Here is a 15,843-nt window from a genome sequence, read left to right as displayed (position 1 = left end):
TTTAATTAGAACCTGCTTTGGCTTTCCCTAACTCAGCTGCACCACTTGGCATGGACCTCCTGCATATTTAGATGACAACTAATGAGGATTTTTATTAAACTTGAGCCTCAGCCGGCTGGGAGGAGGGAACAGCTTTTTAGCATCAGATGGAAAAGACTTTTGCCTCTGGAATATTTCTCAGCACGGAGCAAAGAGCTGGGGGAGGAGAAGGTGATGGGAATGCTGTCAGTGTTGCCACTAATAGGGCCTGCCTGGGGCACGCTGTTCAGTATCCCTTGGAAGGTGACCTTGACTGCTAACATTTACATTTTAGCAGCCATTTGACATATTTGATTGTGTCTACAGCAAAAAATGCACAGTTCTGGGAGAGCCATGTAGCTCAGATCAATGTCTTCAACGCGACTTGTCTCCTCTTGTCCTGCCATACTCTGATGTTTGCTATTTAGTCTGAAAGTGCATGCTGCAAGAACACCAAGGCACTGTCCCTTCTTATTAATGCAGGTAATCGATCTCATCAAGCACTATCTGTACAGGCTAACTCAAGGTACAGTCTGTGAATTAAAGACCTTCTTGAAACAATTAGGCCATTCAAATTGGTAAGAATAGTGCTTATTGTCCAATGAACCAAACAGCTGGCCATTGTTATTTGCCTTTGGTGTCATTTATCAGCAGCTTTGAACATGTGAGAGAGACTGCAGATGCCTGCCAGAGGTATCGCTGGGTCAGATCCCGGAAAACTTTGCGTCTGTGGCTCCTGTCATTTCTTTACCCCACAGGATCTGTCGTGCAGAAGGTGGAGATTTGACAATAGCTCCCAGTCCTTGTTGCCACATGTTTCAGAAGCTCAGCAGATGGCTGCGTGCTCCTACCACCTGGCCAAAGGGTGCTGTCGCCCTTCCAAACAAATGGCATTAGCACCTCTGAGGGACAGGCCAACCCACCGATGCTGATGTGCTTTAACTCACAATACAAGGATGGCTAAGAGCACACATGGGGCTAGATATGATGGCTTACCAGATGGGTGGTAATTTGTTAAGCTGCTATAATGCAAAAGTTTTCAATTGAGTATTCATATCCTAAGATCTTCAGCCAACATAAGAGTCATTTGTTTTGCCTTTACTATAATTGGAAAAGATAGGAAATTAAATTTTTAAGCCATAGTGTGTGACAATCCCTTCATTTGCTTTGAAAATAAAAATCTCCCTCTCCCTTTCCTCTCTGCTGCTGAAAGTTCAATCACTTATCAAAATAGTGATGCCCTTTGTCCTGGCACATTACTCTCATGCTTAAACATATGTTATATTAAATATTAACCCAGCACTAATTGGTGCATCATTTGGTCAAGGAAAGAGGTGGCTTCATATTGTCAGTGGCCTGTTTCACTCTTCTGATGTCTCAGTACTTTGATCTTCAGCTAGTTTATCCTGTTACTCTGCCTCTGTCAGCCTTGAGCTTGAGGAGCATTTTGGCGTCTCCTGGAATCAGTTTTGTGCTCCCTTTTGTGTCCCAGCTTATGTACATCAGGACTCTTCATTCTGGGCAATATTTCCCGGGGTGTGAGCTGGTGATCTGAGCTCTGGATTTGAATTCAGTTTGGCAACTGTCCTCCCAGATAAACATAGGAAAATCACTTAACCTACCTCGTGTTTCTGTTTCCCAGGTGTAAACTACAGGAGGAGAAACATTGATGTTTAAATTACTAAGGTTGTCCCCTCACTTCAGGACATAGGAAAAAACATGTGTTGTAAAATCTCATGCTGGAAAATCTTTGTCAAAATAATTGCATTCCGTTATACTGTTGGCAAATTCCTAAATACGAGATCAGTTCATCCAACGTACCTAGACATGATGAGTGCCATACAGGCTACAATTACAGTGTGAGATGAATAACTGGCTGATTAATTGAATGGTGGTGATTTTTCAGAACAAGATGTGTAACGCTACCTTTATTTGCATGGCAGGAACCTCAGGCCTTAAAATTGCTTCCAGGTTCCTGAGTGAAGCAGACTTCTCACTGAAGGCTGCAGTTGGGGCAGCTGCAGGGAGGGAACAGTGGGAGGATCTGTGTAGTGTCAGGGATGACAGCAGTCCAGCCTGCTAGGGAAAAGGATGGGGCACTCTAGAAACTATGGCCATATTGCAGTCTGGTCACTCTTTATCCTTCCTGATGTCAGCTGAGTCAAGATATAAAAGTTTGCAGTCAGATTCATAATTAATATTCCTCAAGCTTCTTGGCTGTGATCCTGTTCTTGCAGTTCCAGATGTGCCAAACTTGGCAACCTCTGGTCTTATAGAGCAGGCCCTATGGCTGGTGTTTCCCCAAAATCCCAATGGTGCTGGCAAAAACTCTGAGGCTTCAGAGAAGAAGCCAACCATTGGCAATTCAAATAAACAGTTTGTTTATTTGGCCCTCGTGCTCTTTAGATCACTAGATACCTGTCTTACTGAGATAACTGAGTAGGGTGGGTCAGGGTTCTGTGTCTCATGATGTGCAAATTCCTCTACTCCTGAATTAGAAAGAACAGGAATAAACTGAGCTTCTCTGTCTTCACTTACCTCCTTGCTGCTATAAAGCACGGATGAGAGAAGACCCACCAAGGTGCGTCTGTGAGGGGCAGGAGCCTGCTCTGGCTGTCCCAGCCGTACAGGTGGGCTTGGCTGCCAGGTACAGAACCGAGCTAAGGCAAAATGCTCACAGCTGTGGTCAGGAGCCAGCAAGGTGGTATGGCCTGAAGGGCCATCTCAAAGTTACAGTCACTGAGGAACAGCCCACCCCCCTGAGCTAGGGTGGCCGAATCCGCCCTTAGCAGAGCTCTGGGTCTACTTAATGCAAGCTGCCATAGGAGGGAAAGCTTAAGCGTTAGCCTGGATGTTTCAATGTATAGAGGATTTGGGGGTTTCTCCTGTTGTAAAGAACTCAAAAGTCCTGTTCTTTCTCTGCAAAGAGTTAATTCTCTGTTAAGGAAAATAATGCAGTAAAAAAATCTTTCCGTTGTGCAGGCCCTAAGCTTTTGAGATGCTTCAGTGGACTACTGGGAAATCTCTTTAGGGCAGAGCCTGTCTGGCTGAGCTGTCAGATTGACTGCTAGAGGCGCAGCTGAGTTTCAAATGGAAGAGCAGTGTGCGTGCGAGATGCATCCCAAAAAAAGGAAGATGTTTGACAAGTGAAGTGTTTTTATTTTATGATGGAGAACGAGCAGGAACATCAGACAGGTAAATCGCCCTGCCAAGCACGAGAGTTCCTGACTGACAGGCTCATCACCTGCCCTGCCTGCTCGAGAGGATCCAGCATTTATTTCTACTGAAAAGCAACTGTTTAAATTGCCATTTGCTGACTTTTCACTACTGATTATAATTGCAGTGTGCTGGTTCAGAAGAGCAAAGGGAAGCCTTTGCTTTGCGGGTGGAGGAAAACGGGAAGCGACGCTTCTTGAACCAAACAGAAATGAAGGAAGCTGGAGGGAGTAGAAGAAAGCTTGCAAATCACCAGAAATCAAAACCAAACAATCTGAGAGAGAGAAGCAGGGCCAACATTGACATTTATCAAAGTTTAGCAATTAAAATCACAATATACCAATTAGAATATATGTCAAGGATTGACTCCTACTACTGTGCTCTAGCAAGTATCTTTATATCAGAAATTTTGAAATTAGCATTATAATTTGAGGTCATTTACTACCATGCTACAATACAAACATATCTGATTAAGTACTTTTTCTGAATGCAATGATAAAGGAGTCCAAATAAACAAGCAGACTAGAAAGAAAGCATGAGGACATCAGATAGCATGATATGAAGTTGTTTACCTGGCTGAATGTGAGATGGCTTGTGTAGTCACAAATGCCAAATCCACCAGTGAATATGTCCTTTCAGCCCCAAATGCGTGAAGAAAAAACCTTGTATCACAACATCATGTATTTTGTACGGACTGTATTCAGCAAAGTGTTTAAACATGTGCTTTAATCTATTACTATTCAGCAGTTAAGTACTTAACTTGTACTAAAATACAGGAGAAGATAAAGATGCAATGAATCAGAGTCTATACACTGCATATTTTACAGCAAAACTATTTAGGCAATGCTTGAAAACACTTTAAAAATTTTATTGGGACTGTTTTGAGATCTGTCTACTTCTCAAGGCCCAGTTACTGTGCGGTGCACTGTACACAGCTCAGAAGGAAAGAAAGATTCAACTTAATCAATCCAAAATGATTCAGAAGATGTCGAGAATAACTTTACTGTACATAGGAAAAGGTCTCAGCTTTGAAGTCTGCTATATGGAGAATATTCAGGGCTAAAGGCAAAAGCCAAGTATCTCAACAGAAGGCTTGAAGCTCCCCTTTCCACCATCAATATAAAGCTCACACTTCTAGTTTGAAAAATTATGAGGTATTTTATCCTCACGCAAAGCTTGGCACAAAACTGAGCCCTGCATGTGGTGGCAGTCAAGCCAGAGTAACCCCAGGGATGAGAGCAGGGAGGATCCTTTGGAAAGAAATAAATAGGCAAGATATCCAAAATGGCAGCAGCTGGAAGCTGCTCCGAGGTGGGATGTCAGGATGAACCCCCTGAGAGATGCGATAGTGCGCAGAGGGCAGGGGAGAAGGTCAACTGTTCAAGGCCCCGCAATTTGTCAGACGGCTAACACCATCATTACCTGTGTGTGTGTGCACACAGGCATGCTTGCCTGTAAATTACACTCACAAATTTCCAGGCTAAATATCTTCTTATTGGCAGCACAGAGCACTGCACCCCCCTATTAGGAGATATTGTTTTATAATGAGTAATAAAAGTTAGCTCTCACGGTGCAAGGCTGCAGATGAGTCGCTGCTGAAATCAGCAGCGGTGTCAATAGTTTTGATTTTTTTGTGTATTACACATTTTTCCTTTTTTCTGACATCACTGGGAGGAAGAACATAAGAAGTATGGGCTTGCAAAAGGAGCTAGAAGCAGAGAAGGGGTCTGAAGGTGGGACAAGAGAGAAGAATAGATCCCTCGTTACTTTTTTATCCTGTGTCAGGTTCAGGAGGAAGATGTTCAGGAGCCAGATGCTTCTTGAGACTCCCTGGCAGGCAAATTTCTATGCTGCCTGCACTCACGCTGGACCTCTCCAGTGTTGTCATTTTCAGCAAGATCCCTGCTGTTAGAGAAGAGCCAGCTCTCCATGCATCAGGGGCACAGGCACATCAGCCTCAAACAGCGGGCATCACGGGCAGAAGCATGCCTTGCAACACCGTGTAACACTTCTGCAACATCAATGGAAGAAGGGAAGTGAGAGGAGACAAAAAAGGGAAAATTAGAGCCTTCCTGTTCTCAGTGGAGACAAGATCAGGCCCAGAAGGAAGGAAAACCAGCAGACACTTCTGCAAGGTGGCTGCAGAGAGAAGACCTGTCCCATTGCCCTTCTGGCTCCAAGGCTAGTGTGTGACTTGTCTCGGCTGCATTGCCCTGGTGTTCCCACAGCCATCCAAGGCTTGGGATGAAGGTACTTTCTGGCAGCTGGCAGCTGCCACTCTCAACACCCTACAGAGCTTCCAGGACTGGGAGTCAAGGAATTGCAGCAGATGCCACTTGCCCAAATAAAACAAACTCAGAAGCCTTTGCAGTGGCAATACCACCCCTTATGCACACTGTTGTGCCTCGGTCACAGCGAGCCTGCCAGGAGTGGGAATAGGAGAGGGTGGTGAACACAGCAAAATGTCAACATTGTGAAATGTAAATATGTTTAAAATTTCCTACATAATCTGCACCTAGTGCTTTCCTCAGAGTCCAACATGTCCATTTCTCTGGACGTCTCCCTTGTTACTCTCAAAATGGCCAGTTCTTTAAACCTTGTCGAAAAACATCAGCTGCTGCTCTGGACCTCCTCTGAAAAACAACGAGGAGAGTTGGCACTGAGACGGCAGATAACAAATGCAAGGTAACGCACGCTGAGAGAAACATTTCGAACTACTTGTATGCATTGCTGGGTCCTGAATTAACTGTAACCACTTAGAAAAAAGGCCCAGGCAGCTCACTAAAAACCTCTGCTATTTCATGCTGGCCATTGTCTCAGACTCTATGGGGGAGATTTTTTTTTGTATTATTTTTGTGCTATTGTATAAATTTAAGGCCTTTATTCCATTCTGGTCATTTCAGATCCAAAAAGAGATACGGTAAAAATAGCAGGGGTCTGGGGACAGGTGACAAAGAGGATTAGAGGGATGGGAAAGCCAGTGTGTAAAAAGAGATTGAGACGTTGGATTTGTCACAGTTCCAGGGTTAGCTGCTCCTCTGACCTCTTTCTAGTATAGAGGCAGGCTCCACTTCTCCAGGCCCCTGGTGGGAGTCTATCTGTCTGTTTCTTCCCTGCAAACAACTCCCTGATAGCTTAGCAAACCTCTCTTTCAAGGAACTCGCTTTTTATGTCCAGCATCCTTGGGATCTTTTGACTCCTGGCCTTGGCAAAAGAAAACTGCAGCTGGACTCTGGAAATAGCATCATCCCAGCTCTGGCTGTCTTGTCGTAACCCCTGCCATGCTAATTGCTAATCTGGAGGCACTGTGCAGCTTTCCAGCTAGTTCCCTAATAGCTCTGCTATTAACATTTATACAGAGTATTCTCCACTGTCATCACATCACTTACCTTATTCTTAGAGACTTACAAAACAGCCCTGCATCCTCCACAAGGTGGTTCAATGGTGGTGACACCCACTTGAAGGCCACAAGACTTGGTTTCTATTTTCAGCTTCATCACTGCCTCACTGTGTGACCTTGCATTCTTGAGATGGGATTCACCTCATCTAACGTTGGCTATCTAAACTTGAGGTCCCCTCAATGAATTATACCTCCTGTAGTCATGGGAGAGAGATAACTGCAATGGATGACTTATCTGAAGTCCATATCTCAGAAGGAGACAAATTGCCCTCAGGAGGCATTTGTCTCTTTCGTGGATATGGAGGAAGGCCAGATGAGCAGCCAAGGTCAGGTACATCCTTTTTATAAAGTAGGGTTTGTGTACAGCTGAATTTGTGTATGGTTATGATGCAGGTGACATCAATTCGCTCCCATCTCCTACAGCCCTCAGCAGGAAGACGGCAGAGTTTTGTACAGCTCGCAGCTGGCTGGTCATCTGTGTTAGCAGGCTGTGGGGCTCAGGACCAGCCATCTCCATCATCTAAGACATGGATTACCAAGGCTTGAGTGTTAGACCTGAAGGCTAAGGGCAGAAGTGGCAGACATAGCCATGAAAAGCCTGGGTAGGGGAACTACACATCCTCTGCTTCTCCTGTGTAACCAGACAAGCGTTAGCAGGCAGGCAACGGAAATTGCTTTGTTGTTCCTCACTCAGAGCTGCAGGGCTGCATGAAGATGACCAGGAGAAGCTTGACCGAGGCTGTACTGGTCCACAGGGAAGGTGAACTAAGTACTCCTGAGCCACGGAGAGAAAGCCACTAGGCTTATTTTGAAGCAAATCTAGAAGGCTGAATCCGAAACCACGTAGTGTCTCTTACTTATCAGGCTGTTCCAGGTTAGCTTGCTGTCATCAAAGGAAAAGCAAAGTGATCAGTAATTTTACCAGTATGTAAATCTTCTGGCTCTAAACATCCTGGTTCTGGAAAGATTTTGTACCCTGACTTAATGTCAGTTGGTCTCTCGACTAGCCTAAGAGAAAAAGCTTAGTGGCATAGGGCTAGTTTTGGCTCTCAGTTGCTTACACATCTCAAACATCAACCTGACGGCACTGAGGTGTGAGTGCCTCTCTTCCTAGGGAAACAACCAAGAAAAAAATCAGAAAAGACCTTGTTGTAGAGGCAATCAAATCTTTGTGAAGAGTTAATGGAGAAAGACGTTACTGCAAAACAAAAGGAATGAGTTACGCCTTCAGATCTCCTCAACTAGGGAAATGTAAAAATCAACTTATTTTTCATTTTTCATATTAATTAGACTGTTTTGCAGAACTGCCCTTCTTTTATACCAACACTTACCACGGTACATACCCTTCCTTCTTTTGCTGTCTTAAATTATCTTGTGGATGCTCCCTGTGAAGTTGCTAACTGTACTTTTGCTATTAATCTCGGCTCTACCTTTTCCTAGAGTGTATCTCCTTGCTGATCCATCTTAAGCAAGCAAGACAGTGCTTTGGTCAGGGCTCTGCTCCCCCCAGGGAGCATCATCTTGTTAGTTGTAAAGTGTCCGTAACAATGCACCTTTTAATGATGCTTCCATTTGACTTTTACCGGGCTCATAGCAAGACTCGTACTCCATTTTCCTGTAATAACTCAACTACCACCAGGTTGGTGCTCCTGACAGTTACATCCTTACCAAGACTTTCCTGACTTGCCCCAGCTGGAGGAGGGAGATGCAAAGTGACTGCTGTGCTCTGGGGAAGCGATAAGGGCTCACCTCTTCAGTGACCTGGAGTATTTCCACTGGGGATCCGATAGGCAGCAGGCAGCAGAAGAGCACATGAATTAATGCTCCCTGCAGCTCCCTGGGGTGGTGTTATTCACTCGCTTCCCTACACATCTTTCTGCAGACCTGAGCCCATACGTCGTTTGTGCCATGTTTACCACCTTAACCTCTTCCTTTAGTGGACTGTATCAAACTAAAGTAAAAGAAAATTTCTTCCCTGTACTAGATGCTCAGACAAATAGGAGAACTCTTCAGCTGAGTGATTTCAGACAGTAAAATAATTGGTGTAACTATACTCAGGATAACTATATGTATGCAGAATGCACTCAAAGCATTTATGCCCTTTACCTCCAAAGGATACATCTCTACCCAGTAATCTACAAGAGCATTTTTGCAGGCTCAGCCAGTGGAAAGAATTGATAAACACTTGAGCGGCCCTCATGCATATTTCATCTGGTAGGCAAGGGTGATGGGTGCGTGTGCACACACACACGCGCACACATGCGCCCGCCAGTACCTACAATTCTTCTGTTGCTATATAATACCTCTGACATCTTTTTAAATATTACAGACTGTACAAGCACCTCCCTACCTTGCATAGCAGAATGGGGGGTGGGGGACAAGGAGGTGCAACACGACAAGCAAAGGCCATGCGTAAAAAGGTGATATGTGGGATCCTGTTTTATTTCTACAGATCAGTACCTGATTTTGGCAAAATATGTTAGGAGGCTACTGTTCTCCCAAACCCAGGCAGACTCAGGCATGTTTGTTTCAGAGATGAAGGTAAAGCCTGCGGGTTTACCTTCAACATCAAGAACAGAAAGCAGGATTTTGTTAAGAACGATACAAAACAAAACAAAGCAAACCCAAACATCCTTGTCTGAACAGCACGACATAGAAATGTGAGAACATCCTTTTCTGGAAACACTCAGTTTTTGTGAGTCCAGGACTCTTGACCTCACCCTGAAAATTCCTGAACCCACCGGTCTAGCAAAAGTAATCTTTCTCCCCGTTTTCCTCTTTCTCCATCCCTCTATATGGCAATTAATCACCTATAACACAGGGCATGTTACATCTGGCATGATGATGTTTTATATATTGATAAAGCAGGCTATATCATGTAGATACTCCATATCTTCCTGTTTCCTGTTTTAAGAGTCTTAAAAATGAAAGTGGTGTACTGAGACTGTAGGAGCACCATGGGTGGCATAGAAGTCCTGTGGCTAACAGCCAGTCTTCTACAAAAGTGACCTCTCAAAGTCTCCCTTGCAAGGCCCAGACACCACGCCACCGTTGCACCCTACAAAGCAAGGAAGGTAGTCAGCCAATCTAGAGGCTAAACACTTAGGACAGGACATTGTTTGTATTGGGGATACTACACTATGATATTGAGATTTTGCTGAAATCTCCTGGATCAAATTGAGCCCCTTCTTTTGGACATGGTCAACAGAGGAATGGCCCTGGTGGGACCACCTTTACTGGCCTATTCACTGATGACCTTGTCAACTCATGGTACCTGGAGAAGGGCCAAAGTATTTCCTGACTTATGAGTTGTTACAATTCCTCTTAAGTTTTATAAACCTTAGGGTAAAATTTTCCACTAACGACAGATAAGTGCATGCAAAGCTGGTAGTCTTCAAAACTGGGGGTGTGTATACCTCTACCAAGACTGAGTTGGCCACTGCAGACGCAAGGTCTGAATTTTCAGGAATTTCTCCCCCCAAAATCTGGGAAAACTGGATCACTTTCTCCTGTTTGAAGAGCTGAATACATTGCAAACAGGGAACAAATTGCTAATAAGGAATATTCTTACTAAAGGGAGAAAAAGCCAAGGTAGAGTAGCAATACCTAATTGTTAAAATTTAACTACAGTTTGAACAATTTCAGTCTTCTGGAGGGGGCTAGTGGCTTGCTTTTCCCATCATGCTGTATTCTTCTCTCTCAGTCTGAGATTATTAATTTTTGACAAGTTGCAAGGCCTGAATCAGGCTGATCTGATCTGATGGAGTGACCTACTTCTATTACCTGCTCCCTCTCTCGTCCTTCTGCTCACCTCTCTGATGGCCACTCTGGCTGACTCCCTCAGTTCTGCTAACAGCTTTCGTTATTTCGGCTCTTGGAAGAGCGAACATAATGGTGAGAACTGAACACAGTTTCTCAGCTGACAGGAATTTTTATAGCCATTTCTCCTGTCTCACACACCTCTCAGGAAACTCTCACACAAAACCTTCTCCTCTTTTTTCCTAGGCTCCAGCCTTTGCACGCTCAGTGCTCGGAAGTATTGCTGTTGATTCGATGAATCCAGGCATTTAGGCAGAGCTAGACCAACTGTATGCTATTCCACCTGCCATTTTTTTCCTTCTAAATGTTGTCACTCCCATTGTAGCAGAAATGCCCCTCGAACATAAGCAAAACAATCAGATTGCAGGCTAGCCCACCGGTTCCACATTCCTCCTCCTTTCTCTCCACCTGGCACCAGCTGAGGGTCACTCCCGCTGCGGGATCCCTCCCCTGGGAACACCGAGGGGCTGTGGGAAGCAGAGTGGGGTGGGGGTTGTCTTCACTCTTGACTTGGACTACAGCAGGCTGCACACATCTGGGTAGGTTTTTTTCCACAACGAGTGTGCAGCATCCTGCCAGGCTGTGAAGCTGTCGGGATCTGTCCATTCTTGGACTTCTTTTATGACTCACTGTGAGAAAGAAGCCAAAAGCTCCAGAATTTCAGGAATTGTGTAAATCCCCCTTGTTTCTTGCCTTGGGATTAATCTTCTTCTTTCTTTTTTTTTTTTTTTGTCATTTTTTTTTCTTCACTCTGCAAGCTATTGCCCTTTTCAAACTACTTGACAGAACATTGCTCCGTGACACAATGTGGACAAGCAAAATATTGAATGGTTAAATGCTATTTTCTAAACCAATATGGGACAACTCACAACCAGAAAATGGACTATGACCAGAGACACTAGGAGAAACAGCATCACCATCTTAAGTCAATGCTGGCACTCAGTGTAACATTGGGACTTAGGGGTCTAAGTGTCTTAAAACAGGATTCTGAGTCTTGCGAGATATAATGAAAAGGTTCAGATTTTTTGCATCTAGTCTTTATACTAGGGCAAGCTGAAAGAGCTTTGGGTTTTGTTATTGATTCTGCCTTAATGTGATATTGATATGAATTTTAAATGCTGTGTGTAGATAGAAAGGGTGCAATGATCAGATCAAATATAGTCTATTAATGCTAGTCCAGGCAATTTTGTATTGTATAACATGATAAAAATTGGACAAGACCTTACTTGGTTCCTGTGTGTGAAGCTCTAGCAGGTATGTGCTTTTTATGCTCTCATGTCTAATCAATATATCTTTTTTTTTTGGATTGGTCACAGAGTCACAGCCTAAGGACTGATGAAGCTTAAACGCTGGGACTTTACTTCATACTGCTGTTTTCCCTTCCATTTCTGTATAATCGCTGTCATTCTGGAGAGATTAGGTATTGTGTGCTGAGGAACATATTCACAGGCCTTTTGTGTTTGCCTTCATAATAATAATAATAACAATAACAAAAGTACTGGTAGTAGCAATAGTACAAGCAGTAATAAAAATCTAAATACTTGTCCTGAATAGCATCCTATTGTGTCTGTGCTCTAATCTTTGTAAATGCTGATCATCTTTTGTCTTCCTAGAGCTAGAAGATGCCTTACTCTTTCAAGTTTCCTTCACAGAAACTCCTTTCAAGGTTGAGGCATTGTTGGAAGCTAACAACAGTGGCTTTGAAATGTATCATTTAAGCTGGAGAGTGACAAACACCCTACTCTGCTCCTGGGAGAGTAGCTGTGCATTCGCTTAATGAGGTAGCTGAAGACATCTCCGGTCCTTTTCCCACTTTGAGCCCAAATGCCAGGGGCAAAATGGTGAGCTTTCCTTGCATATGTGCGAAGATTTCAAGCTCTGTGTCTCTATGCACTTACAGCTGTTGTCACCTTTCTGGAAGGGTCATTTTGACTTGCATAGTTATTAAATCCTGTCTCTTTTGTTCTACCCAGATCAATCCTAGGCCAATGCATCCAAGGAACGATGTCTGCTGAGAAACACTTCTTTGTAAAACGGAGTGTGATGGTGAATACTGTTGGGAGGCAAAGGCAACATAAGTTTGACTATATTTTGCTCCCTTTTGAGTGCATGACATCTTTTGGCGAGAGAGTAGCTGGGTCCCCATGACCATTATGCCTGTTACTATTCATGCAGAGTGGCAATGAGAGCATAACTGTACCAATTACGATAATTGCCTGGTTCAGTGGCACTGAAGACAAGTATACGGGAACAAGGAACTCTCCGTCTACCCCAAAAGATGCCTTGACCTGAAAAGCTCATTTGCTTCATAACCATGGCTGTGTCTTATACACTACTTTCTTTACAATACCCACTTCAAATATTTACTCCAAAAAGGCTCCTGGAAAAGAGAGCCTATGTAGCATCTCTGTATGTTATATTTGGAGCATATGCTCGAAGAGATTTCTTATAAACTCTTCTTCGTGTAGCACTTGGATAATGAGTATGCCTGAAATTCTAAATATAGGGTAAATGTCACATGCACAGGGAAGAATTAATCCATGAGATACGTTACAGATTTATGATGCACAGCTCATTAGGTTTTGTTATCTGATTCACCAAGGTTTCAACGAAGACAGATTGCCAAACAGGAAAAGAAGCAAATAAAATCCAGTCAATTTATTCTGAAGGATCCATTCTTTCCATATGACATTGTGAGCCTGCTTTAAATCAAGGCGTATGCAATTGGTTTATGACACAGTTTGATTTGACGGTACTTAGCAGTCCTCATCAAATGATATTTATTTCTTCAAAGCAAAGGAAACAGAAACTTGTCCAGAAATTGGAAGCCCCACTCATTAATCTAATGAGAGCTGTTCTTTCCTCCCATTTCACTTTCATGCCTGTTGGGGACAAGAAGGCTCTTCGTTTTATCATCTTCGTCCATACAGCTATCCCACACTGCAGAATCCATGATGACTGCATTTTTGAAAGAGGATCTCCCCAGGGACTGTAATTATTCATCTTTCAGGAGACACAAGATCTATAATACACAAGTGCTGCAGACAAGAACTAGTTTACAGGTTTATCTCGTAACTGAAAGTATAATCCATCTTCTCTGGCATGATTTAGGAGGTGCTGCATAAGAAAAGAAAGAAAGTGGGTCAACCCCATTTCAACTTGTATTCCCTTGTTCACATAGGTCCTGTTCTTTTAATTTCTCATTGAACAGAATTTATGCTTGAGTGGGCAGAAGAAATGGGCGCTATTTCTTATATCCTGCAACACATCTTGTGGCCACTAGGATTGTGCCCACACCAGGTCTGGACGCCCTGCAAGCTTTCTTTCCCCAGCAGTGACTCAGTCTGACATCATCCCTGCTATGAGCAAGCAGAACAAGGAAGCCCTGCTTCCTTGGAGATAGTGGAGATAGTGGCTTGAGATCTGAAAATCTTGACGTCTCCATGAGTTAAGAACCAAGCTATTAATAGAAGTTAATTTAAGTTTCATGGAATGTAATTCAGCATTTAAAGACACTAAAGACATGCCATCGCCATCTCTCCATGCATCTCAGTATGAAAGTTTAGATTAGGTGTTCAAAAGAAAATGTGAATAAACATTGCTCCAAACTACGAATTTGTCTAGATAATAATACAATATGTGACCATATTGCCTTCTAAGCACTTATTTTTTCACCTTCATCCCCACATATTTCTAATTTCCATATATGTTAAAATCCCCATTGTAAACAATCCATTCCTCTGTGTTTGTTCTCCCCACACCTTACAATAACCATCTGCTTTTCCTAAAGGGTAAACATTGCTTGTCTTTTTCATTCTGAGACATAAAATGTTACTCAACAACCCCAAAAGATGTGCGTTTTTTATACAAAGCTTGCTCAGATCTACTTTCTGTGGTCTTACATACAGCCTTGCCTGCTTAAAGGGCACCAAGTACTATCCAAAAAAGCTAATAAAGGATTACTAATATTGGTCAGCATATGGAGCACAGGGTCTCTAACACCAGGTACGTTAGGAAGCAGGCATCTGTCCTGGGTGCTCACATTGTGAGGTATTTCAAATAACCAGAGTCAGACAGGCAGAAAACAGCTAAACTACACTCTAGACATTTAAATTTAAGGATCTGCGTTTCTCCTCATGTGGTGGCTGACATTATTGATTATGAAAGCAACAGGAGTGTACCTCTCTGCCTTGCTTTTGCCATTAGAGATTAAACCAGCTCTGCCAGGGCTTTGCAGGTACAAGAGACCAAAAAGCTCTTAACATACCAGTTCAAAATGACAAACAGCAGACTTAAAGGGCCTACATCCAACTACTGCAACTTTAGGTTTCTGAAGATGTAGTTCAGAAATACCCCTAAAATATAATAAGATGGATGGAAACCCTAAATCTAGGCTTCTTTGAACATGTAAATTCAAATATCACTGTTGCTCCTTGAGGCTGTGTCTGATTTGGAGCCTGTTACCTGATTAAAGGCATTCCAGGTAGGCAATGTTGGCATATAAAGCCACCAGTTATTTGTTAGGCAGAATTACTGATTTTAATAGGAAATCACCCTTTGAAATCAATCTCATGATAGAATCATAGAATCATAGACTAGTTTGGGTTGGAAGGGGACTTAAAGATCAACTAGTTCCAACCCCCCTGCCACAGGCAGGGACACCCTCCACTAGATCTGTTTGCTCAAAGCCTCATCTAACCTGGCCTTGAACACTTCCCGGGATGGGGCATACACAACTTCTCTGGGCAACCTGTTCCAGTGCCTCATCACCCCCAGAGTCAAGAATTTTTTCCTTACATCTAATTGAAATCTCCTGTCTTTCAGTTTAAATCCATTACCCCTTGTCCTATCACAACACGTCCTTATAAAAAGTCCCTCTCCAGCTTTCCTGTAGGCCCCCTTTAGGTACTGGAAGGGTGCTAGAAGGTCTCCCCAGAGCCTTCTCTTCTCCAGGCTGAACAACTCAACTCTCTCAGCCTGGCTTCAGAGGAGAAGTGCTCCAGCCCTCGAATCATCTTCGTGGCTCTCCTCTGGACTCGCTCCAGTAGCTCTATGTCCATCTTGTGTTGGGGACTCCAGAGCTGAACACAGTATTCCAGGTGGGGTCTCACAAGAGCAGAGTAGAGGGGCAGAATTACCTCCCTCGACCTGCTGGCCACACTTCTTTTGATGCAGCCCAGGATACGGTTGGCTTTCTGGGCTGCCAGCGCACATTGCCGGCTCATGTTGAGCTTCTCATCCACCAGCACCCCCAAGTCCTGATCTGGACAATATTTGGGAAAAAAATTCTCGTCTCTAGTGTTTATAACTCATTCAATTTATATCATCTAAAGTGAACTAAGTTCAAAATAAACCGTATTTATTTTTCACCATTTCACATCAGTGAGTGA

This window comes from Tauraco erythrolophus, chromosome 2, assembly GCF_009769465.1.
Source record: "Tauraco erythrolophus isolate bTauEry1 chromosome 2, bTauEry1.pri, whole genome shotgun sequence".
In the NCBI taxonomy this organism is placed as follows: Eukaryota; Metazoa; Chordata; class Aves; order Musophagiformes; family Musophagidae; genus Tauraco; species Tauraco erythrolophus.
This window is presented reverse-complemented; position numbering follows the sequence as displayed.